The 26,640-nt window shown below is 40.7% G+C and overlaps 1 protein-coding gene across 2 annotated transcripts in view; it reads left to right on the forward strand.

Annotated features, from left to right (window-relative positions):
- DHRSX (dehydrogenase/reductase X-linked) overlaps positions 1–26,640 on the forward strand; it is a 199,697-nt gene that overhangs the window by 60,435 nt on the left and 112,622 nt on the right. The window lies entirely within an intron of this gene.

Here is a 26,640-nt window from a genome sequence, read left to right on the forward strand (position 1 = left end):
GTGAAGCACAGGAGAGAAGCAGGGGGGAGAAGTATGGTGGAGAGAAGCACAGGAGAGAAGTAGGGGGGAGAAGTATGGTGGAGAGAAGCACAGGGGGGAGAAGAAAACAGGCCCAGTTTTCACACTGAGTGAGTATAAATACATTTAGAATCTATATTATAAACTATATGTATAATATGTACTTTTTAGTGTCATTTTGTGCCATTTTGTTGGTGGTGTGCCCCGGAATTTTTTAAGTATAAAAAGTGTGCCGCGGCTCAAAAAAGGTTGAAAATCACTGGTCTAGGGGTTAAAGGGATAGTTCACCATTTTTTTTAAAAAATGAACTGGTCCCATTAAGTGCCAGAGATTTGTAGTTTACTTCTATTTAAAAAATCTTAAGTTTTTTAGAAATTAACGTATCAGCTGCCGTATGTCCTTCAGGAAGTGGTATTCTTTCCAGCCTGGAGAGCAGGGAAGGTTTTCTATGGGGATTTGCTGCTGCTCTGGACAGTTCCTGTCACAGACAGAGGTGGCGGCAGAGAGCACTGTGTCAGACTGGAAAGAATATACCACTTCCTGCAGGACATACAGCAGCTTATAAGTACTGGAAGACTTGAGATTTTTTAATAGGAGTAAATTGCAAATTTCTGACTGTTGCTGGGACCCTTGAATTTTAACTAATTTCATTTTTTTGTGAACTACCCCTTTAAAGAGAGTCTATAAGCAGATAAGGGCTAACCTGCTAATATGTCCTTATAGGGAACAATACATAGCAATACATTAGGCATTCAGTACACCGGGGAGGGGTACTTTACACTTTAATGAACTAATATGGCAGCCTGCTCACACTTATGAGGTTACCCTAATGAATACCACTGAAAAAATGCAGAGGAGTGGCCTCAGTAGTCATTAGGGGTGTGGTAAGGGGAGTGACTGCATTCGGGCGTGACTGCATTCGGGCGTGACTGCATTCGGGAGTGACTGCATTCGGGCGTGATTACAGATATTCCACCATCCAGGACCGTGACTAGATACGCCCAGGACCTCCCACTGTGACTACTTGCCCGGCATTTACATACAGCGTGGGACATCATAAAAGTAAGAATACGATCTAATAGAGGGGGGCACGGAGGGTACAGGGGGACGTTTGGAAAATCATTAGGGTGATTTTCTGCGTGATTGGTTCCCTTTTAAAGGGCAAAAATCATCAGAAAATGGCAAATTGTTTAATCCAAGCACACCTAGAAAACAATCCGATTCATGTGAATTGGGTCTGGACCAGTCTGTTGTGCCTATGTCCATGGGGCTTGCTGTAAAGCATGTCTGTAAGTGCTGTTAAAACAGCTCAGGCAAGGTGGCAGATCTAATACTAATTTATTAAAAGTATTATGATCAGAAAATAGAAAGTTTGTGTTCAAGCTCTCGTGTCAAATAGTCTCTACTGAGCCGGAGGATGCATATGCCTCCTTCCTCCACCACCGCTTCTATCCTTGATTGTTTGATTGATGTCCTTGGCTCAGGGCCAGAGGACAAGCCCTGTACACCAGTTAGTCAAGGCAGAGAAGGGTGGGGGAGGGAGTTGGTGTGCATTCTGCAGCTCACCACAGTTTCTCTGACACTTCAACTCTGAGCATGAGGTAAAGCTGATAGATTCCCTTTCAGTATCTGTATCTAGTTATACATCATGTATTCGTGCAGCAGATCTTATCCAACCATTTCCTGACACAGCACACTTGTCCTGCAATGATATTCAGTAGTGCCCAATGGTCTGGGATATGCATAAGTGGCTACTCCAGGTACATTCACTTTAAGTGTTGCATATGAATAGAACGGTACCGCAGCTTGGTTCCCATGCATAGCGCGAGTCTATTACCGAGCACTGGCCCGGGCTGAAGCACTGGAGGTGGGCCGGCCCACCCCTCTGTGACGCGGCTCCATTGACCGATGCAGTGAGCAGGTACATTCGCTTTAAGTTTCACGCTACTGTACCTACACGTTGTGTACTGACACATGATTACCGACTGTAATCACACAACGCTTGAAACGCTTGGGTAGCAGTAGTTTGTACAACTTAGAGCAGAGGAGATAAGTGCCGATTTTGAAAGATCTTTGCATGAAAAGATATAAATAATACATAGCTAGAATCTACGACTAGTTTATGCTACCGTAATATAGAGGCAACATAAAACTAGTGACAGATTCCTTTATAATACAATATAGTACAAAAAGCATTAAATCATAAAGCTTCCACATTTTAAGAAAAGGTACAATTAGCACCATCTAGTGGTGAGGAGGTAAAATAGCACAGCACGGCGTGCCAAATACTGTTATTAGAACATCTAATAAATCTATTTCATCAGCAGAAACACATTACTACCATAGAAAAACTGAATATGCAGCAAAAATGATTGTTTTTTAGTTTTTGTGTTATTATTCATATTCTCTAAAATAAAAGGACAAGAAATCAAAATTTCTGCCAAGGTATGTATACTATGGGGGAGATTTATGAAAGGGTGTAAATATACACTTGGTGTAAACTGCCCAAAGCAACCAATCACAGCTCCTCTTATATTTTACCAGAGCTGAAAGCTGAGCTGTGATTGGTTGCTGTGGGCAGTTTACACCAGGTATATATTTACACCCTTTTTTTTTTATAAATCTCCATATATGTATATGTATATACCTTTTATTGAGTGCTGTGCCTGTTTGTTTCTGATTGTCACTCTTCATCTTTTTTACTGAGATGTGTGAGTGGTGTACGGACTTACAGAAAGCCCATAGAAAGTCAGGTCCCTTTTAAGACCGGAATCATTTTTGATTTTTATTCACAAGTACTGCAGTTATAATAATTTTTTTCAACTGTATTTTTAATAAAAAATTTTCCCAAAATAACAGACAACAAGGTTGGAAGTACCATAGACAAAGAAAATAAGGTACAACCAAATTCACTGAAAAGGCAACAATCACAGCAATCATAACTTTTAACAATTCTCTTTTCTCTTGTTATGCCTTGTTTTGCCAAGGAAAGTTGATTTTTATGTCAATTGAGGCATCAATAAACCTCTTTTTTTATTTTGTTTTATTTATTTTTATTATTATTATTATTATTATTATTATTATTATTATTATTGTGGAGGATAAAATTTGGGAAAAAAGTATTTTTTTACATATCGTGGTCAATTGAATCTGTGTGTTGTAATAGTCAGAATGATACCATACTTGTAAATTGTTAAAAATCATGCACATGTATGTGGTAAATGTGGTAGTAAGATATATTACGGCCAACACTTCACCCTAGCAGTTTAACCCCCTAGATGCCATGGTCAATATCAACTCAGGCACCTAGGTGGCTATTTACAGGTGCCTGTCCTGTTAGGTTATCAACTGGCACCCTCATGATGCTACAGCATTACATAGGCAGAGTGTAATAGGAGACAGGTGTTTTGACTATACATCACAGTACAGTAAATATGTATTGAAGTGTACTGTAGGGGGCGATCAAGCAATATTAAGTTTTTAAAAATAATAAAAAACACCAGGTTTTTAAAATAAAAATCTAATCTATAAAAAGATAATTGATACCACTGTGTATACAGATGTCCCAACAAGAGATCAGCGAACTTCAAGTACATTTAGGTTTGTATGAAGCCGAATGCTCTGCATTTGATTATTGGTGGCTAAAGAATTTGGGTGCAGCCCTAAGGAGGGTCGCTCATCTTTTTTTATATATCTAGATATTATGGGGGGAGATTTAAGGTGCATTTACACGTAACGATTATCGTGCGAATTTGGCGCGATAACGATCGAATTCGAACGATAATCGTATGTGTAAACGCAGCGAACAATCAAACGACGAGCGAGAAATAGTTCATTTTGATCTTTCAACATGTTCTCAAATCGTCGTTCATCGTTCACAAAAAATTCGCAGATCGTTCCGTGTAAACAGTCATTCGCCGATTTAACCAATGTGTGAGATAGGCTTAAGATATAATGTACCGTCTAAACGCTGATCGTTATGAAAAAAAAATTGTTACTCTGACATCGTTAATCATACGATTGGGCCAATTATTGTTTCGTGTAAACGCAGCATTATCAAACATGGTGTAAAGTGAAACTGGCTCAGTTGCCCCTAGCAACCAATCAGATTCCTCCTTTCATTCCTCACAGTCTCTTTGGAAAATGAAAGGTGGAATCTGATTGGTTGCTAGGGGGCAACTGAGCCAGTTTCAAAATCTCTCCCTATATTTCTATGCCAAGATTAGTCTTAGTAAGATATGTGTTAAAGTGTCACTGTCGTTATAACTTTCAAAATCTAAATCAGCAGTAGATATAACAGTGATATAAAGCAAGTTTGTAATTTACTTTTTTAAATTTTTGTTGCTGTTATCATGGAAAACACATCACTTCCTGTATTTAGACACATAGGGGGAGATTTATCACACATGGTGTAAAGTGAAACTGGCTCAGTTGCCCCTAGCAACCAATCAGATTCCACTTTTCATTCCTCAGACTCTTTGGAAAATGAAATGTGGAATCTGATTGGTTGCTAGGGGCAACTGAGCCAGTTTCACTTTACACGATGTTTGATAAATCTCCCCCAGTATTTTTTTGTTTGTTTTTTAAAAAAAGAAAAGAGACTAAATACAGGAAGTCCTGGTCCTCTCACAGAGAGGGCAGTCATGTGATTGATGGACACATCGAGCCATGACACCCTGTACTGGCCGCGACTTCATGTGTTTACTCTCTTTTTTTCTTTTTTTCTTTTTTTTTTCATCCAGCACAAGACTAAAAAGCTTCAGGAGACTGGGCCTGGATACAAGGAAGTATAGCTTTGTTTTACAGCATGATACCTAAAAAAATAATAATAATAATAATGAATGTAAATTGCTAACATTCTTAATATCACATCCCCTGTTGATTTAGAGTTTGAAAGTTATACGACAGTGACACTCTAACAACTTGCACGTTTTATAAGGATTTTTTCTCTACAATTTTAGTTTTTTTGCCTGCATGCAACCATTGCAATACAGTAATTGTCCAACACTCCATCTTAGAAGTTTTACTTTCAAAATGACAGCGAACTGCAAAGTGGAGAGTGGTGATAGCAGTCACTGCTCACTGTACTGAGACTGATGAACACAGTAATCGTGTCTCCCCTCCAGAATACTGTATATGAGAATATAGGGACTCTATAGCCATGTGCGGCAGCACCTGAGTAGTGCAGGGGATCTGGTACTGCATGGCTTAGATATCCCTGCAGTTCCTGACACAGACGTGTTTTTTTTTTTTTATTATTATTATTTAAAGTTATATTACAAAGTAATATTAAAGCAAAAAAAAAAAACATTCTTCAATCTCCCTTTAAATTTTTGTGCTGTAGGAAAATTGAAAGCTAAAGCCGATTTTACACTTGCGTACTACAGTCACATTTTTGCATCACACAGAATGCACAGAACTCGCGGATGCATGGGATGTTTCCATGGCAACACACACATCAGCTGCATCTGCATGCGGCAGTTTTAAAGGCTGCGTTATGCGTATAAGGTAATGCGTTATATTTAGCAGAACAAATGCATTCAAGCTTGTGCCTACATAGAACACAGGATGAACGCAAACCCATTCTCTAAGGTGTTTTGGATTGTGCCATAAAGAAAACTGAAGTGCTGGTGCTATAAGTTCTATGGGATTCCAGATATAACTTTAATAATGTAGTAACAAGTAGTCAGCTTTCTGGTTCACACTACAATCATCTTACAATAGGCTTTTACAAAGTTATTTTTTTTTATACTGGGGGCCAAGGCAGATCTTCCATGGCCTGTTTTTGTTTTGTTTTTCTATATATATTTATTTTTTTGCTTTACAAACAACTATATTCAAGTTGCCATTCGGAAAGCATTCAATACATCGATGAAGCAATTTTAGTTTCGTATGAACGGCTATTACATACATAGAAATAAACCATAATTATAGTATTTTGGCCATGCACATATATAAATATTGTTCCAGTGTAGAAATGGCGGCAGATTGCCGAGAGCCGATTGCTCTTTTCAGACTGGGAACAATGGAGGAGGTTTGAAAAGCTTTTGCAGTGACTTGATTGTGAATGACTTACTGAGCCAATTCAATCAATGGAAGAAAAAAAACAAAACGTAAAGCTTCAGTTACATTCATTTCTTATTATAGTCTTAGTTTAAATGTTAGGCATTTTTTTGCTTATGCATGAGATTATTCCTGAAATAATAAATATCTGTTTAGCAATACCAAACTATAGCTTCTCAGAGCCAAGGTGGAGGGCTGTCTCTTTAAGTATGGATGCTGAGAGCCCTAGGAAATGTAGAGTATGCAAAGTGGATCTAGAGTGAGGAATAACTCATGCAAAAACATAAATGTTTAATAAAAAATGTTCATATTTTATGTATCACTTTAGTTATTACAGGTGTTCTGTGAACTACAGGGGTAATAAATATAAAATGAAAATTGCAAAAAAAAAAAAAAAAAATCACAGACAAGTCTATAAAATAAAAAATAAGCTATGGCTCTTAGAGTGCAATTAGGCAAAAATAAGTAACAGTGTCAACATGGCTTAAATAAGCCTTCCCTTTAAGGAGTTTAAAGGGGTTATCCAGCGCTACAAAAACATGGTCACTTTCTTCCACAGACAGCCCCACTCTTGTCTCCAGTTTAGGCATGGTTTTGCTGCTCAGTTCCATTGAAGTGAATGGAGCTTAATTGCAAACCGCACCTGAACTGGAGACAAGAGTCGTGTTGTCTCTAAAAGAAAGTGGCCATGTTTTTGTAGCACTGGATAACCCCTTTAATACTGTTAGAGGAGAAGTCCAGTGATTTAAAACAAATTAGCTGGCAGAGGGGAACATAATAAGCAATTATTGCATGCCTCCCCCCATGCCTGTGATACGCCATGTGACAAGCTCCGAGACTTTCGCCAGAAGGCATTTTCCCCCCGAGTTCCGATGATGTCATCGTCTGGGAAAAATGCCTAGCACGGCCGATGGATTGCCACATCCGCCAATCAGTGACAGCAGCAATGTCCCACCCCAGTCACTGACTGGCTGAGCAGGCAGTTCATCAACCGGGTCATGACGTCAGCAGGGGGGTCCCGGAGCAGCAATCCAGTTCTGGAGAGGCACGGGGAGAGATGAGTATTTTATTTTTGTTTTGTTTACTATGTTCCTCCTTCACCCATGCTTTTTGAAATTTGTTTTAAATTGCCAGATTTCTCCTTTAACAGGGAATTCTAGAGCATGGTTATATGCTTCAAAGGGCTCAGGGTAGGAGGAAAGAAATGTGTACTCACCTGGTGCTAGTCCCCACTGCCAAGCTCCTCCTGCTGTCCTCTTAACATTGTGGAAATACCCACAAACACAAAGGAAATGTCCACTTAGCCAGTCACTAGCTGAGGCAGGTCATCGATACGGTCAGTAGATTATGTGACGAGTGGAGAGCACTTGGCGGCAGAGACTAGAAACATTGGAATGGAATGGCACTGTTGGAATGCTTCTTTAATTACAAGTGAATATACTGTGATTTATTTAAGGGACATGGTATTTTCAGAAGGAAAAATGCTAGTAATTCATCCATCTTGGTTGTGCTATAGTTAAATATCAATTTTCTTTGCTAGATCACACAAAACATAATTTAAAAAACAATGCTGTTGTGTGTGTATATATTGCTCTTACAAACTTGGTATGTCGCCCCCTGGTGTTAGTTGTCATCCCTCTTAGAATGTCCACCCAATCTGTGTAGTGCTAAAGTAGATGCTTCTACTATGCTGATTTGTATTGGCTACTCTGTGGAATTGCTTTTCCACTCCCCCCTCCTGTGTACAGCCATTGAATCAAGTCCCAATCATTATTATTATTTTAATATTCTTTGAATTAGTTCAGTTTGTATATTACCTATTTAACCGAGAAATCTTAGGATATTGGTATAGTTTCTGCATAGCCTTAATGTACATGCAGCTCAACTGTATATTCTTTTTAAAAGTAGATATAGATTTAAATCCTGTTATAAACAGAGCTACAAGGGGAATAAGCTGACATATAATAGAACTATATGTTTGTATATTTCTCTAGTCCTCTATCAGACAGGGGAGGTGAAAGTTTCCTGCAGAATCTACTCTACAAACCCATCTGTCTTAATGATGACAGGCCAACAGGAGACGTACATGTAGCATGTCCCATAAGGGACAGACCTGTGCCAATAGGTCATGAAACTTGTCAGATGCAATATTGCCATGTAGTTGGATAAAATACTGCTAAAGCAAAGCATCTTGTGCTCCACATAGCCCTGGTCTTAAAGGATTTCTATAACGAACCCATGTTAGGTGAAGTGGCTGTATTGTATATCTATTGCACAACAGCATAAACCTGACCTAATAACAGGCTTTGTAAAATCAGCAAGGTACCTGGCCTCTGCACACCGTATAGTGACGTCCCCAATGGTCCAACATACTGAAACTGGTCCCAATATTTGAAATTATGACTGATAACTAAATGGATAAGAAATACAATATTTATATGATGAAATATAATTCCTATTCTCCTCTGTCTCAAGCCATCAGAAGCCACAATCCATGCACAAGTTTGGATATGGGGTCAAAATAAACTTTCAACCTTTTTTCAGTTATTAACCCTTTTCTCTAAATGCATTCTGGGCCTTAAAGACCTGCATGTGCAGGACTGGCAGAGGGACCAGGCCATGATCCAGCCCAGGGGTATAACTGAAGAAAAGAGAGGCGAAGAAGAGGCACAGGGAGAGGCGTTGCAGGCCTAGGTCACAGCAGCTCTAGGCCCCGCCTCTTTTATTCCGCAGTCCAAAGTGCCCTGAGTCAAAATATGTTTACCGATGTCCTTGCAGCCCTTGCACCATACATTACCTGGTAGGACTTCTCTGCTCCGTCTTCCTCCCTGGGTTCCACGGCACAGCATCAGCAGCTCCGGAGCGGCCTGACTGAGCTGTCAGACTGCTCAGCCAATCACTGGCCACGGCGGTCCTGGCCTGTGATTGGCTGAGCGGTCTGACTGCTCAGTCAGGCTGCTCCGGAGCTGCTGATGCTATGCCGCGGGACCCGGGGAGGAAGACGGAGCGGAGGAGAAGTCCTGCCAGGTAATGTATGCTGCTGCTTCTCAAATCGTCGGATGCCCACCATGCACCGCTATTCCACCGTAGCGATGCACGGTGGGGGACCGATGATTTTAGGTCTGGCCCTAAATAAACAAACAGCCGATGACACGATCATCGGCCGATCGTTTTCTTTATTCCACCGAGCGATAATCGGCCGATTTGGCCGATTATCGCTCCCGTGGAATAGGCCCCTAAGTGTCGGGAAACTGGGAAGTTTAGCAAAATAGTTTAAGAAAAAATTTAAATCAGAGAACCTGAGGCTACAAGGTAATATAACAGCCCATTTTTGTGAATTGGCCAAAGGTCATGATGGACTAGTTTGATTTCTCTGGCTTTTTGCATCTGCTGCCTAAACAGCATTTTTTTTGTTTAGGTTTTCAGAGTAATTTTGTAGAGAACTTTTTGGGTGCACTATCCCTTTAAAATCAACTAGTATTAAAAGGTAGACATTCATTTCACAGAAGATTTATTTTTAAAAGCTCTCTTTGCAGCTATACCAGAATACGACTGCCATCATGCTGCGGTCACAGTCATACTGAATAATAATCCCTTCTTAGTAGCTGTGTGTGGATTTAGCAGCCCATAGCCAAGCGCTTGTAGTCTAGACAGGAAAAAAACAAACTGCACTGTGTGAACCTGACCATGAAGGGCTGCTCCTGTGGGCCGAGTGTATAGTAACATTAGGAATATTGTCTCCACTGCACAGAACCCAGACCTTAACAGACCTCATTGCCTTATTCCACATTTCCAGTTGTTGATCCAGAAAATAATCCGATAACACTTCATAAAATATAGGAATAATTTCCTTACATTACCAATTCATGGTGCACTTGTACTTCTTGGTGCATATATCCTCTATACCCAATACCAGGCTGTATGAATTTTTAGCTGTAAAAAAATATGGCAGTTTTATTGCTATATTTATAGTAATTAACTGTTTTATAGAAATCCCTTTTCTTTTGGGTGGTAATAAATCTTTATATACTGTGAGTAGCTTGTGCATATACCATGCTGCCTACTCAAGCAGAAAACTGACACTAGCGTTGACCATTTCAGATGGCTTTGATTACCACCGAGACACTTCATTGACTCTATCACTAGAGGAGCGTTTTGTATCCAGGAAAATCAATAACCATCTATGTCATGAATGAGAAGCTGGTGTCTGCAGAGTGGGGGGAAAAAGTGGCAAACGTACTTGGAGTCATTACAGATGAGCGAATAGGAATAAAAGCCACCACAATTATATAAAGTGATAAAAGACATCACTACTATAAAGCAGCTAACCAATTATTGCCAAGGGAGCACAATCTGGGGGGGGGGGGATAAAAAATATATATATATATATATATATATATATATATATATATATATCACTACTGTTGTATCTTGAAGGTATGGTATTCGAATATAATCTGCCATCTTGAGTAGAGTTACTAAATAGTCAAGTTTATGAAACCCCTTATTGCATATTCTACAGTTATTTGTATGAGAAACGTAAATGTTTGGAAAAACAGTATTTATATTAACAGCTTGATTATTTCTCCAGTCTTTGTATCCAGTTCTACTTTATACCATGTTTGATAAATCTCCCCCATTGTTTATATAATACATCACCTAGGCTTGGCTCCACTCCTTGCTGCCCAACTGCTTTAACCCTTTAAGGACGTTTTTTCGTTTTTTTCCTCCTCGTGTTTAAAAGGCCACTGCGCTTTCCCCTACAGACCCAGATGAACCCTTATTAATTACGACACCAATTGTACTTTGCAATTAAAGACTTAATTTATCTATAAAGTATGCTGCAAAACCAGAAAATAAATATATGTGCACTGAAATTGGAAAAAAAAAGGTGCAATTCTTTTTATTTTTTGAGGGGATTCGTATTTATGCCATTTGCCCTGTGGTAAAACTGGCATGTTATCTATGTTCCTCAAGTCAGTACTATTACAATAATATTTAAAGGGGAACTCCAGGAAGAGGTTAAAAAAGGAAGCTTCTGCAGAAGCATATAGCGTTACTTACCTATCTATCCCAGCTTTGAAACTACCAAAAATTTGTTTTGGGGGGTTTTGTTCTGTTTTGTGTTTCTGCATTTCCTGGTTTATCAGTTGTACACAGTACTACAAGGTTCCAGAATGCAATGCTTTCCCTCAGCTGTTCATCACAATCCTCCACCCTGCCCATTCTCCGCCCAAAACTGTTGTAGAACATCTAGGTTGTGTTCACACATTGCAGTTTCATTGTGTTACTGAATTATTTGCAGTAATTTATAATTTCATTGTGGTCCCACCCACACAGCACGCTGTATTCTCTACCTATAACACCGCACAGCACGCTGTATTCTCTACCTGTAACACCCCACAGCACACTGTATTCTCTACCTGTAACACCACACAGCACACTGTATTCTCTATTCTGTAACACCACACAGCACACTGTATTCTCTACCTGTAACACCACACAGCACACTGTATCCTCTACCTATAACACCACACATGTATTCTCTACCTGTAACACCACACAGCACGCTGTATTCTCTACCTATAACACCACACATGTATTCTCTACCTGTAACACCACACAGCACGCTGTATTCTCTACCTGTAATACCACACAGCACGCTGTATTCTCTACCTGTAACACCACACAACACACTGTATTCTCTACCTGTAACACCACACAGCACACTGTATTCTCTACCTGTGACACCACACAGCACGCTGTATTCTCTACCTGTAACACCACACAGCACACTGTATTCTCTACCTGTAACACCACACAGCACACTGTATTCTCTACCTGTAACACCACAGAGCACACTGTATTCTCTACCTGTAACACCACACAGCACACTGTATTCTCTACCTGTAACATCACACAGCACGCTGTATTCTCTACCTGTAACACCACACAGCACGCTGTATTCTCTACCTATAACACCACACATGTATTCTCTACCTGTAACGCTGATATTGGAATAAAGTAAAGAACGTTTTGAATTTTTTTTTTCTTTTCATTTCCAAGCACATATTATGATCAAACATCTGTTATCTTTGAAGTTGAGCCATTTAGCATCATTTACTTTTGTTACTGCATCATTTTTGTGAATACGCTGCAGTACTGCAATGACACTCCAACATGTGTGAACACAGCCCTAATTTCACTGCACACTTCTGCACAATCAGCGAAATCAGTGGAACACCTGCTTCTGGCTGGTCAGAGATGGTGAATCACTCAGGAGATTGGGGGATCCAGCCAAGCCTCCTGTGACATCACGCCCTGACCCCTGTCTGCATCATCAGCCTGTGCTCAGCAAACACACACAATGTGATACAGAGGCATGGAATATTTGTCTCCTAAGGGGGGATAGCAGAAGGAGCAGGAGACAATGTGGCTTTGCACAGATGCCGTTTTTTTTCACTTCCTGGATTTCTATCAGCTACCAGTGTGGCAGAACCGTACAGATACATTAATACATTGTATAGACCTATATATTTAACTTTTAATGTACTGTTAATAGAAAACAAGTTTTTCTAATCCGGAGTTCCAGTTTAACTTGTATAACTTTTATATTATTTGATGGCTTTTAAAAAATTAAAACCTTAAAAAAAACACTAAATGTGTTTAAAATTGCTCTATTCTAATTCTTGTAACGCTTTTATTGTTTGGTCTTTCGGTACCTTGTTTGCATATATGCAACTTTTTGATCACTTTTTATTAATTTTTTTCTGGATGTGATGTAAACAACAATACGCAATTTTGCACTTTGAGTTTTTGCGCTTAAGCCGTTTACTGTGGGAGATCTGGAATGTGATAATTTAATAGTTCGGGTGATTACACACGTGGTGATACATATGGTGATATGTTAATTATTTATTTATTTATTTTTATTTATAAAATGGTAAAAGGGGGGTGATTCAAACTTTTATTCGAGGAGGGGATTTTTTTAATTAATAAAAAAAAACTTTATTTTTTACATACGTTAATTAGAGACTTCTTTATACACAGCACTGATCTCCCATTGAGATCAATGCTGTGTATATAATAGAGCACTGATCCATCAGATCAGTGCACTATTATTCTGGTCTGCAGCAGACCAGATACACTGATTGCCGAGTCGGGATCAGTGTCATTGCGACGCTGAGCCCCGACCGGCTCGATAGAAGGGATCTCCCCTCAGCTGCAATTAAAAAGTTAATTAGCCTGGAGCAACGAACGGCCGCACCAGCTAATACATGTGGTCCCCAGCTGCACATAGCAACCGAGGACCGCACGCTGCAGAGAAGACTCGCGCCGGGAGCCCTCTCTGTTTACCCTAACGGCTTCAGGACGAGTATACTCGTCCTGCGTCGTTAAGAGGTTAAAGCTCCGCCTAGAGGGGGTTGGTGACGATATCACTATAAGTTTGTCCTGATTTTCAGTACAGTAGCGCAGAGATATAAACTTTCGGAATTCCCGGCATCATGATTCATTATTCCTCATCCTGGTCGATAACACATCTTCTGTACACGGACCCTATTCATGGAACCTATGAGTGTCCCATAACTTTGTATTCCCTACTTGTCATATTGATAAATATGGCTCAAACCTTTCTTTTCTCTCTTCAAAACCTCTATAGAGAGTAGCATTTAGGTACCCTAATAGATATCAAATGCTATTTGGATGCACTATTATTTTTCTCAGTTTTTAAAGAGAGGTGATGGCATGCTACAGTCAGTGATCAGCTGCAGCAGTCACTTGGGTATAAAGTATTTTATTTATCTGAGGGGGGGAAAAATAACATAATCATAAACATTTCTAATGCTTTTAGTGTAGTGTATTAGCATTTTGGTTAGGCCAGGATTTGTGGACATAATAAGGATGCAAAATACAGTATTATCTGAAACCAAAACTTAAGGTTAAAGGGAATTTGTCAGCTTCCGGGCCCTACCTAAGGTGCTGACAGTGTGCTGTAGGTGGCAGTCCCCTAGTGAATATAGAACCATTTGGTAATTTGTCCATGCAATGAATTATGTACAATCTCAGGTCTTCTACTGTAATGAAGTGTCAAAGAGGAGTTGTGGCTCAATTTTTGTGCCACTCTCTGGCATGCCTCACCACTCCTTCCTACTCCCTCTTCGTAATGAACAATCAATGCTGCTTGGCCTCCTGCTCACTCAGCTGTTAGCCAGTGTCTCTGTCCTCTGTAAGCAGTCCTCTGTAAGCATTTTATGTCTGAAAGAAACACACAGATATAGTTGAATCTTTGAGCCCAAATGTGTTGGAACTGTGGTCTAAGGGTAACTCACCTGTCTAAAGACCAGCAGCTGGTCTTTCTTTGGTTTTAATCCCCTATAATATAGGTCTTTATTTTTTTCTGATTATTGTATCATGATGTAAAAAAATCCCTGATTGGGTATTCTGCACTTTTAAAAATGATACAATAATGAGAAAAAAAAATAACGACCTATATTTAATTTCCATCAGGGGATTTGAACCAAAGACAGACTTGCCGTTATTCTCTAGACAGATGATTTACCCCTAGACCACAGCTCCAACACAGGCTAGGATATAGTACTATATCCTATTGCAGATCAGTCCTCTGTTGACATATACTGACTGACAGCTGAGTTAGCAGGAGGCCGGGCAGCATTGATTAATCATGAAGAAGAGGAAGGAGAAAGCAGTGGTGAGGTGTGCCAGAGTGCGGCACAAATGCTTAGCTACAACTCCTCTTTGACACTGCATAATCCACTTCACCAATACATTACTGAGGAGTACCATGCTCACTAGGGGATTGCCACTAGGGGCCTGGGTGCTTACAGATTGCCTTTAAGTTTACACAGGTTGGATTTGATGTGGTAATTGTACAAACAATTCTCAGGGAAATCCACAAGACAAATCTGCACCCTAAAATAAGAGGCATTTTGGGGTTGCTGTTTTGTGAATATAGCATACTTAAAAAAAAAAAAAAAAAACTCCACGAAAACCTCATGTAAGTATACCCTAAAGCATGCTGCCATCTACATAAGCATATTTACAACTACTGAGCTGTAAAATACGCCCTGATCACAACACATGGCTGTCTACTTGAAAATTGTCAACACTCTCACCAGTGAGTTTTACATTTGATTCTTCTAGCACTTCAGCTTTTTACTGACATGTATGAATTATTTACTATTAACCTAAAGGGGCTATTGATTTCACAACATCAGTAAAAAAACATCCTTCATGGAAGCTGATCTAAGGTTTCAGGTGACAGAATAAATCAGATCATTTTCAAACGTTACTTTGACCATGGTGACAAATGAACCTTGTCAGGGTTTGTCTCCCAAATATAAAAATCCATATGTGGTTCAGAAGAGCAGCTATGCGGATGCTACCCTGGGCCCCTTATTATTAAGAGACTTGTTTCCCTCCTATTTATTCATGACTTTCTTATCACACTCCAGAGGACTATCTATCTTTCTGCAGATTAAATCATTTTTACATAATTACATTACAAGGAGGAATTGACATGCATAGAGCAGTGAGACTGCGGACTGATCTGCTTGACGTTAAAGCCTTATGCATAATTTTCAATTGCTATATGGTTATGTTTCCTTGTTGTGTTCTCTCCTTATTGATATGTTTCTGTCCCCACTTTGTTAATAATCGGTCAGTGGTATATACTTGTTACCCTGAGGCCTAGTGCAGGGTCCGCGCAATCAATACTCTTCCTCCTCGTTCTGCAAGTATTTAGTATCCCAGTATCACTTATACTGTTGCTACTATTTATATTGTGTGGCCCCTTAAAGGAGAAGGCCATCGATTTCTAAAAGCCGGCAGCCTGCAGGGGGAGGGGGGAAATTGATTACAAGTAGGAATTTACCTCTCCTTGTGCCCGCAGGGAGCAGGCCCGGGACCCCCGCCGGAGGGCATTCCCCCCCCCCCCCTCGAGTTTTGATGACATGTCTTGGAGGATGGAGTGGCCGCTCAGCCAATCAGTCACTAGAGCGGCATCCCACCGTAGTCATTGACTGGCTGTGAGGCCAGTCCATTAGCCAGGTCGTGACGTGGACACCTGGCGGGGGTACCAAGGCCAGTCCTGCAACACTCCACAGGCACGGGGAGAGGTAAGTTCCTACTTGTAATCAGTTTCCCCCCTGCAGGTTGCCAGCTTTTAGAAATTGCCAGACTTCTCCTTTAAGAAGGCTAGGACTGGCCATGCACCTGTGGTTTTCAGAGTATACTGCAGCATGCACATTGCATGCTTACAAGCAAAAATAGTGGGGGGATATGTAAAGGTAGTGGCAATACAGCCATGAGGACCCCCAGAGACAAGTGACTGGTGCAACCCTGCAAGTTGTGCATAAGCTGTACCAGTTGAGGCAGAGGGTGGTCTTTCAGAGAACCCATAGCAGCATGGGTTTTTGTTTTCCCCAATTGCACCAGGTTTTTGGCATAGGTAGTTCTGAGTATCTCCCTCAGTATATTAGAAAGTTGGGTAATTTCTCAATTGACAAGTTTTGTTTTCTAGAAATTAAATCCTCCTTTAAGTGAACACTCCTTTATGTGTTAAAGAGCAGGCTTTTTCCCTTCATTCTTTTTATTGCATTTATACCAATATTCACACTTAGAATTTACACGTTGTTAAATACAGTAGCACATTTCTTAGTCATTTTTCATGAGCTCATCTTTTCTTACCTTTTTTATTTGCAGTTTCTTACTTTTAGCAGATATCTTTGCATTCACGTGTATCAAAATTTTTGTCTGTCTTCTGCACTGAAGCTACACGTGTTTTACTGTTAGTCCCCCAGCATAGTACAGGCTGTATTTCCCTGTCCACCATTATTTCCCCTGTGGGAAAAAAATCATTGTGCAAATGTTAATTACATGCTAAAAACTTGCAAGTTTTTTTTTTTTTTTTTCAAAATCTTTATTATTAACCAATTTATGGGATAGATAACTGTCATCACTATATCATCTTACTGTTCCATGGCTGCTTTTTTTAATATATGGGCAAGGCATGTCGAAGCCTCCACCATAGGAATGCATAGATAACAAACTCATCTCATAATGCATAATTCTACAAATTTGGATGACCCCACAAAGTTGAAAAAACAAAACAAAAAAAAAAAACAAATTATTAAAGGCATTCTTGGACTTTTTTTTTTTTTAGTTTACCTCATAATAACCAGAAGAATAACCCATCAATATGTTGTTTTGCTAGTGTCTGGTGTGCTAGTTCTGTGGCCTCTTCACTTCCTATCAGATACAGCTCTGTAAACCCATCCGCAGCTATACCTGGTACCATAACACATGCTGTTCCCCTCAGTGGGGTGAGGTGCAATAGCCCCTTCAATCAGCTGTTAGGCAGGGGATGTTAGGAGTTCAAGCCAAACTAAGTAGATATTGCTGGCCTATCCTAAGGATAGGCCATTAATCAGAAATTCATGGCAACTCTCATTAGACAGTCCATCTATGGCCACAAACAAGCTCCGATCAGTGAGATTGGTGTTCGCTTGCGTTGCCTTTACAAGGCCCTATAAATCAGATGTAAGAGAAACAGATTGCTGAACTCAGGGAGACCAGCCAAATGACAACACTGCCGGCAGCTAGTGAAAGCGCTCAATGCAGTGAAGTCCTAGGTGCATTGCCCCCTGGGAAACATGAATATGCAAAATAGGAGCCTGTGGAGCCTCATTGAAGAGTCTCAAAACACAGGACTAGCCAGATATCCCTCCAGGAAGGACCCAGCCAAGGGGCAGCTCCTGTTAGGAAACCACCAAATGCACCATATTAAGTGGCCCTATAAGTCAGTGTAATGACAAGGGATAAACCAAGAGCAGGTAACCATCCACATACAGCTGTTTCGGGGTGTTGCCCCTCATCAGTGTGGAGCAGGAATCTGGCTAGGTGGGAGCAATGCCTAGTAGAGCCATAAGAGAAACAGATTGCTGAACTCAGGGAGACCAGCCAAACGACAACACTGCCAGCTGCTAGTGGCCCTATAGGTCAGTGTAATGACAAGGGATAAACCAAGGCTAGGTAACCATCCAAATACAGCTGTTTTGGGGTGTTAACCCTGTGTTTTTTCTATAGATCAGATGGCTGAGCTGTTTAAATATATGGTTGTCGGCCGCTTATCTCCTGTCTGCGTCTCTGCTGATCTCTGAATGTCATTTCAGCAAGAGAAGAGAATGGTGGGGAGAGAGGAGGCAAGCGGTGCTGCAGCCCTTGAATGGCTTGGCCCCACCTCCTGGACACTTTACTATTATTTATGTCTTTTTTCCCCCAGGGAGTTATAGGATCTAATTTGTTGATGTCGGTGTCCCTTTTTTTGGAGTTTGTCTTTACAATTGTTTGTCCTGTTTCCCTAACGTAAAGATAACTGCAGGATTTTTGTTCTGACATTGCTATCTTAGCATGGTGGGTTAAATGTTTTGATAACTATATATGATATAGATATTTTTACAAGGTTTGTTTGCTGAACCTGGTGACCAGGAGGGAATAATGTGACAGCTGTAGCCATGCTGGATGTGTGACTCACAGCAATTTACAAAGAACCCAATTCATAATTCATCCTGATAATATACTTCAAGCATTTCTAGACCAGACCTTTCCTATGTATAGTATAGTATATGTTACTTTTCCCTTTAGATACTGAGACCTTCTAGGACAGCACAGTCTTTTCACTTGGTGAGACGTAAGCCCACTCCCTAAAATAAATTTTTACTAGCCCCTTTATTGTTGTTGTATCCATACCCATGCTACTACAAGTACCGGCGCTGTACATAGCTCCACTGTGTGATGCTGTGGGGACCTGCCCCTGAACCTTCTCATAGCCCGGGCCACCATTATAGTCAGTATAGCCTGCTCTGCACTGTGGTCAGGTCTCTTACCCTCACTTGTAATGTAATGAAGGGGGAGGGCTGCCATACTGTAGTTACATGGCTGCCACTCTGTAGTTCTTTTTTGGTTTCTAATGGTGCGTTCACACTTCTGCGGATAAACATCCTGTAGATTCCGGCACTCGCCCCCACGCGCTCCTGCTGGACTCTTCACCCGTGCCATACACTCCATTCTGTGCTCGGGCAGATTCCGCCATCCTCCATACATGAGTGTCTTCAATTCACTTTCCCAGCCGTCACCCGCAGATTTCCAGTTTTTATAGTAGCGGTTAAGCCAAAAAAATTTTTAAAATGTAATATAAATTAGATGAAACAAAGAAAGAATTTAGAAATGTTCCCTCTGCCATCAGCATCTACAAGGTGGCGGCCGATAACTTGTAAGAGCATAGCTAGTTAAATGAAGGTGAGCTATCGAGGAGCAATCCATTGAATGTGAATGATAAATCAGTAATGGTTCCTTCTGCGTAGCTTGCCCTTGAATAGATTTGCAGAGGGCAGTGGGATAATCTGGTGCTTCATCTGAACTCATTGCTGCCTTATAAGTAATTGAAACTCAATTTTGCAATTAAACGTATATTTTTTTTCTTGATGATTTCTCCAGATTACAGCAATTGATGATTAAAGAAATGGTTTCATTTACCACATACAATTGTTTCTAGGATTCCATTTAACCCTGTCAGTAATGTGCCTGCCTCCCAATTGATTTTAGATAAGACATGTCAAAGGCATCTGATTTACAAGTATAATTATACAGCCACCAGTTTATCTAAGCGTGGGGATCAAAATATAAGAATCCTTAGTTTTATTTTTTATATTTGTTTTCTGTTCATCAGTGATGAATAAGTGCAAAAAACCCGTCTTTTATCACATAGTATCCCATTTTTGCTTTGTTGTGGAGTTTTTTCCCCTTATTAGTGTAGGTTTTAGACACCACAGATGGGTGACTCTTCCTTTTGGAGGAGACTCTGGTTTGGCTAGCATGAGACTTCCTTCCTTCTGGATGGGAGTAATTTTGCAAGCTGTTTTCCCATGGAACATTGGCTGAAAAATAAGTCTCCATTACACCGATTTCTTCGATGAGTGTTAGTTGTGCCCCCTATAACACCCCCCGTGATGCATCCACAACATCATTCTAGCCAATCAATACCTTCCTTTGTTCCGACTATAGGCAAGAATCTTATAATGGCTGTCTACAGATGGGTAACTATTTTTGGAGGAGAACAAATTGGCATACTTTTCCTCTATTTGTTTTTTCCGGAGGATACATTTACCATTTTAAAGTGCCTATAAAACATAGCATGAGAAAAGCAGTGTCCTGCCCTCCTGACAGCACATCATCAGCAACCAGGAAGTAGCAACAGAATATAATTGTGCCATGACACGTTCCGGGGTGCAGCTCCTATAGGGTTTGGTTAAGCAGTCAATAGTATAATGCAAGCAATTGGTGCTCAGTGATACGATGGATCCACCAGATACACAAATAATAAACTAATAGGAAGTACAGTAATACCCAGGTTTCCAAAAACCTCGGTGACACACCAGCCACCTAGGGAGAGAGGATGTCACTGAACACGGGGATCAGGTCACCCTCAGTACACTGGCCAACGAGCTCCTGGCAGCCCGCTGGCCCTCAGCACCTGGCAGATCTTCATAATACTATACCAGCATTCCATTCAGTGCAGGCTAGTAGCCCCGGAGCTCCTGCGCAGTGACATCCTCTCTCTCCAGGTAGCCGGCATGCCCAGTTGCATAGGAGACCTGTTGGCCACCTGGAGAGGGAGGATGTCACCGTGTAGGAGCTGTCCTACATTGTCCTACATGTACAGTGGTGCAGGGAGAGATGTGAGGAACATCATCGGGGCACTTCAGCTGAGTGCTGCAACTTTGTTTTTCCTATTAGTTCATTATGTGGGACCAGAAGGGTGGACACAGCAACTGTGGGCGATCAAGGATTCAGGTGATATATCAGAACAAATAGGGGGAAAATCACTTTCTTCTAGTTACTCTTGTTTATAGCTTAAACTTTAAAGTGAATCTGTCACCTACTGAGCTGGCAGCACCGCTGGATAGATAGCAATAAAATCATTCAGAACTTACCTTTGTTGCCAGTGTCTGTGTTTTTTTTTTTTTTAAACACCTTTTATCTGGCCCATGAATAGTGTCAAGGAGGTGGAGCCTTGTTTCTGGGCTGTAGCCAAAATAGTGAGATGTAGTAGTGCTAGGGCCAGGGAACAATAGACTTCTCCTCTTTGACACTATTCACATTCATATTTTTGTGCTTTCTCTGTCTCCCTTTTAGTGGGTAAAAGGTGGCATGGGAAGTTACATATTGTAATGCTGAGTAATTTGATGCACTGTCGATTAATATTTTGTTAATAAGGAGGAAAAGGATTAATAAATTATTGAATAATAATTTGATAACCCAATATAATACATATTTTTTACTCTTGTTCACAATATACTTTCTTTTTGGTTGATGCTTTAATGTTTTTGCAAGGCTCCAGAGTTTGGAGGGAATAAAGCACTTAGATTACATAAGTGTATTCTCTGTGACTATCTCTGAAGTATTTCCTCCTTATTCTCCCTACAAGCCCATGTTTCTACCTCCCAGTGGAGAAGCGTAGTTATTTTCAGAATTCACTGTTCTTGTTAGAGGGGAAAAAAAAACACAGAAAACAAAACAAAGGCTAGAAGCAAGTGTAGACAAAAGCCAGCATAAGCAAATCCATTCAATAATTAAAAATGAAAATACTTTTGAATTTTTAATGTAAGTTTTGAAAACAGAAAATTGTGTACATAATAAACATAGACAATCTACGCTGTCCAAAAAGAGAACAACAATGTGTTGTGTGTGTAATATTGCATTTTGTTTATTGTCTGTTTTCATTGCATTGACAGCACTTTATATATTCTCTACATTCGGTAATGTAAAAGTGTATATCTTTATATAGGGAGCTAACACAAAGGCCACAGTGTTCTATCACCAGTGCTTTCTGAAGGTCCACTACAGATATCATATGCTTAGTACCCAGACCATTCTAAAGAAACCTGGGTTTTAAGCCTGGCAAATGAGTTTGTTGTACCATTGTGGCTATTGTGGCAGCATTCTGTATAAAGATATATGCCATACTCTGCAAAGATTTTAGGCAGGTATGGAGAAGTACTAGGGGGTTGTTGGAAAATAATAAGAACTTACCTCAATGGCCCCCGCGGCACTGCTGGTGTCTTACCAATCTGTCCCGCTGTTCTAGGGCCATGATGTTGCAAACCTGCCCAGCCAATCAGCAGCTGCAAGGTGCCCCACCTCAGTCACTGATTGACTGGACAAACTGATAGGATACTAGAGGCGCCATGGGAGCCAGGGAGGTAAGTACACTTATTTTTTTCAAAGACCTATCTCCGGGCATATATTAAGAAAGGGTTCTGTTTAGAGTTCCCCTTTGATGACCTTTATGTTTGGGGTCATTGTCCTGCTGCAGTATAAAAATTAGGATCCTATCAGATGCCTCCCTGATGGAAAGTGCCATTGCTGCACACCTGCCTAAAACTCCTCTTTATGTACTGTGGGGGAGATTTATCAAACATGGTGTAAGGTGAAACGGGCTCAGTTGCCCAAAGCAACCTATCAGATTCCACCTTTCATTTTCCAAAGAGTCTGTGAGGAATGAAAGGTGGAATCTGATTGGTTGCTAGGGGCAACTGAGCCAGTTTCACTTTAAACCATGTTTGATAAATCTCCCGCAATATGTTTATGTTATTGGATATTATCAATGCAAATGACAACATAAATAGAGTTCTGTAGAGTTCAGGCAGTTGTAAAATCATACAAAGTGGTTCCTTTCTTTTATCCATCACCCGTCGGCACTCTATTTTTTAAATGTCAAGGTCATTGTGTAGTTCTATGTTAGTATATCCTAACACAAGTAAAATAACAGTATTTTAAGCTTATTTCATAAATTGTATATATGCTAAAGCACAGAATAAAACATAAAATGAGATATTTGAAAAAGAAGTTATCAAAATTAGAGAACACTTTCAGATACCTGCAAGGTATTGGTGTTGATCTGGACACCTGCTGATAATTTCCTTAATTATCGGACAAACCCTATGAAACCGGCAGCCTAACTTTCCAGTTTTCAATGACTTAGCAAAAATGGTGTGCCGTTCCCAAGTGACTGAAACCGCTCCGTCAGCAGGTTGTCCAGATGAAGGACAAAGGGGTGACACTGTCTTCCATAGCAAGAGAAGTTGGTTGTTCCAAGTCTGTGATTTCTAGAATATTGCATCTTCACAACATCAGAAACTCATTGAAGTCCCCCAAGAAAGCTGTTCGCCCACGAAAAGCAAATAGAAGAGAGGAGAGGATATTTCCTTGACAAACTGGGAAAAGACTGAACCCAAAGAAGGGGATTTATGAAGACTTGTACTATGTACTTGTACCTGGTCCTAACTTAGGCCCTGCCCCCCTTTCCCCAGCTGGATTCACTAAGAGGCGCATGCCTTTTAGGGAATCCAGCCGGCTGGGCGCCCAAACCTGCGCTACCAGCAGGTGTAGATTTGGATCTTGATTTACACCTACAAGCATGACAAATGAGGAGCGGGAAGAGGCCTATCTCCACCATTAGGGAGAGCCCCATATACATAGAAACATAGAAGATTGTCAACAGAAAAAGACCACTGGGTCCATCTAGTCTGCCCTTTTAGTATTTTCTTTCCTATTATCTTAGGATAGATATATGTTTACCAATTAACTTCACTGTTGATTTACCAACCTCATCTGCTGGAAGTTTGTTCCAAGCATCTACTACTTTTTCAGTAAAGTAATATTTTCTCCTGTTGCTTCTGATCTTTCCCTCAACTAACACCTTATACCAACAGTTTCCTAATTCAAGAAGCCCTATTGTAGACTGAATTTACTTTAGTCATCAAAAAGCTACTGACAGACCACATAGCTAATTTCGATAGATTGCTAATTGTGAAAGGGCAAGTGACCCTAATAAAGTGGCCATTAAGCTGACATTGTTCTGCAGCGAGACCCCGTGCATGATTTATGCCTGCACAGTGGTATATATCAGAGCCCTTCATATGAAATACACATCGGGAAGTAGCTCTGATGTCATCTGAATAGAGCCCTAAGCCGCTTTACAAAAATACAAGTCGGAACTTGCTCAGGGAGAGAATCAGACTAAGCCCAGATCATAGGAAATGTATCCTCACTTGAAGATGGCCTCATTTTTCATAATCATCATCACATTTTACTGAAATAAACATTTTTAGAAACCTATTAAGACAGTAGTGAATAATCCACAGAGAGCGTTCTGGGGAAAGGCAGCGCCGACTCCTATGATTAATTATGTGTGAAATGAGGTAGCAGTCACAATACGGCTCCCGAGCAGCTGTAATCATTGTAGATTAGCCATGTTGACACATTTTACTGTAAGGTAAATGCTGATAGTGGTATGTATATGTAATACCAGTCCAACCTGAAAGGCTAAAACAGATTGAAAGCTCGGGCTCCTATTTGTATATGGTATGGTAGGCTGAGATTTGCATATAAAGTCTAAAGAAAAAAACAATATAAAAAATCCTACACAAGGGATTATGTATACATTAGGAAAACATACACAATGAAGAGAGAGATATGGGCTCTCACCTGCAAACTGGAGTCTTTATTCAGGAACAGTTCACAGTTGGGAAGGGAGGACAGGTGGAAATGTGGGCGTATGCTACCCCAGGACAGCTGTTTCTCGCCAATTAGGCAAGAAACAGCTGTCCTGGGGTAGCGTATGAAGTTTGGGTGTCCATGGATACAATCGTGTCGGGTCAGTTTTGTGCACAAGCCCTCTTCTCAGGTACACTTTGAATAAGGCCAGTTTTACACGTCAGTGTTTTATTATCAGTATTTGTAACCCAAACTCAGATGTGGAACTTACAAGGAAAAAAAATGTAATGGTTAGATTTAAAACTCGTCAATGTTTTGGACCTACTTCTGGTTTTTGCTTATAAACAGTGATGCAAAATACTGACAAAATTTCACATGGAGCAAAGCATCCGCCAGCCTCCGTGTCATAATGACAGTCTATGGGAGGCTCGCGCGCCTCCTCTCTCCGCGCTGAAGAATGGACATGTCTATTCTTCAGAGCGGAGAGAGGAGGCGTGTGAGCCTCCCATAGACTGTCATTATGACAAAGAGCTAGCGGGATTCTGCGGCAGAGAACTCCGCCAGTTTTGCTTTGTGTGAACGGAGCCTTAGAGTAGTTTCACGTTGAGACTGACTGGTAGTATCCAAATATGCAACAAACTTTTAAAGATGAACTTTAGGCAGCCTTGTTTTAAAAAAAATCCAAACAATGCAAGTTTCTTACCTATGTTCCTCCCTGGCTCTTGTCATGTGGTTTTACAGTAGTCCCACTGCTCTTATGCAGTTATCTGGCTGCTCCATCTCTTTTGCTGCTCCTTTTCCCCTGCAACTGCTATCAGACTACATTTACCAGTAGTCTTTGTAGTGCACGGTCAGAACTCCCTGTTTCTCCCACGCCCTGGCGCCCATAATTCTGCACTCCTGCCCCCACTCTATCCCTCACCGCCCACACACCGCCTGTCACATCTGCATTCTCAGTCTGTGCTTAGCAAACAAACAGAATGTGAGACAGTGGTCATGTGACTTTTGTCTCCTGAGGGGGGAGGGAGCAGGAGACAGATTGGATTTCACAGAGGCCAGTTTTCTTCACTTCTTGGATGTGTATAAACTACCAGCGCACCACAACTGCACTGGCATGGCAATACATTATATAGAAACCTCTATATAACTTTCAATCTAATTTTTTTAAGAGAAAATAATTTTTCCTATCCGGAGTTCAGTAGATCAGTACTTTTTTTTTTTTTTAAGTCTCCAAGATTGCACAGAGGGCTGCTCAAATAATTGCTGAATCCTTTGTGCAGTCCTCTTCCAGTGATCCTCAAGCCTTGTACTAGGGTACCTATAACTTTGTCAGCATGGCAGGATACACTCTGGAATGCAGTCTATAGCACTTCTTGGTGTTTTTGTACCAGAAGAGGCGGCCTACCTGTTGGCATTTTCACAACGTAGCGCCAACAAAGTGATAGGTCCTCTTGAAACGAGTACTGATCCAACTCCCCTTCAACATTACATTGGGAGAAATGCAGCTGACAAGCAATGTTTTTTAGCAAGTTAAAATAAAACAGTCAGCATTTCCTTATGGGGGATGATGGCTGGCCCTGTTACACTGTGCAAGATCAGCTCATTCAGCCACATTTGTTACCTATCAGTCGATCCATAAAAAGATCAGTGTTATAAGCCCCAACCTTGGGACTCACAAATGTAGGAAGTCATATGTGGAATTTAAAAGCTGTTTTTAACAAGGATACAAGTGTTGACATATTTATTACTATAAAATATGGCCATCTTTGTAGCGTGGTAACCTTGACTATATGTTTTTTACACTGATGAAGTGTTCAGTAGTTCTAAACTAGATTTGTACGCTCCCGGAGATCAATCAGCTTATTGCTTGGCCGTCTGCCCAGATCTCGGTTGTACCACTTACTTTTGTGTAACAAGTAGATACCGTTTGACTCGCATAAGGAAAGCCGACTTCGCCGATCATATTGCTACGATACCTAGGGC

Source organism: Dendropsophus ebraccatus, chromosome 11 (assembly GCF_027789765.1).
Source record: "Dendropsophus ebraccatus isolate aDenEbr1 chromosome 11, aDenEbr1.pat, whole genome shotgun sequence".
Lineage (NCBI taxonomy): Eukaryota > Metazoa > Chordata > Amphibia > Anura > Hylidae > Dendropsophus > Dendropsophus ebraccatus.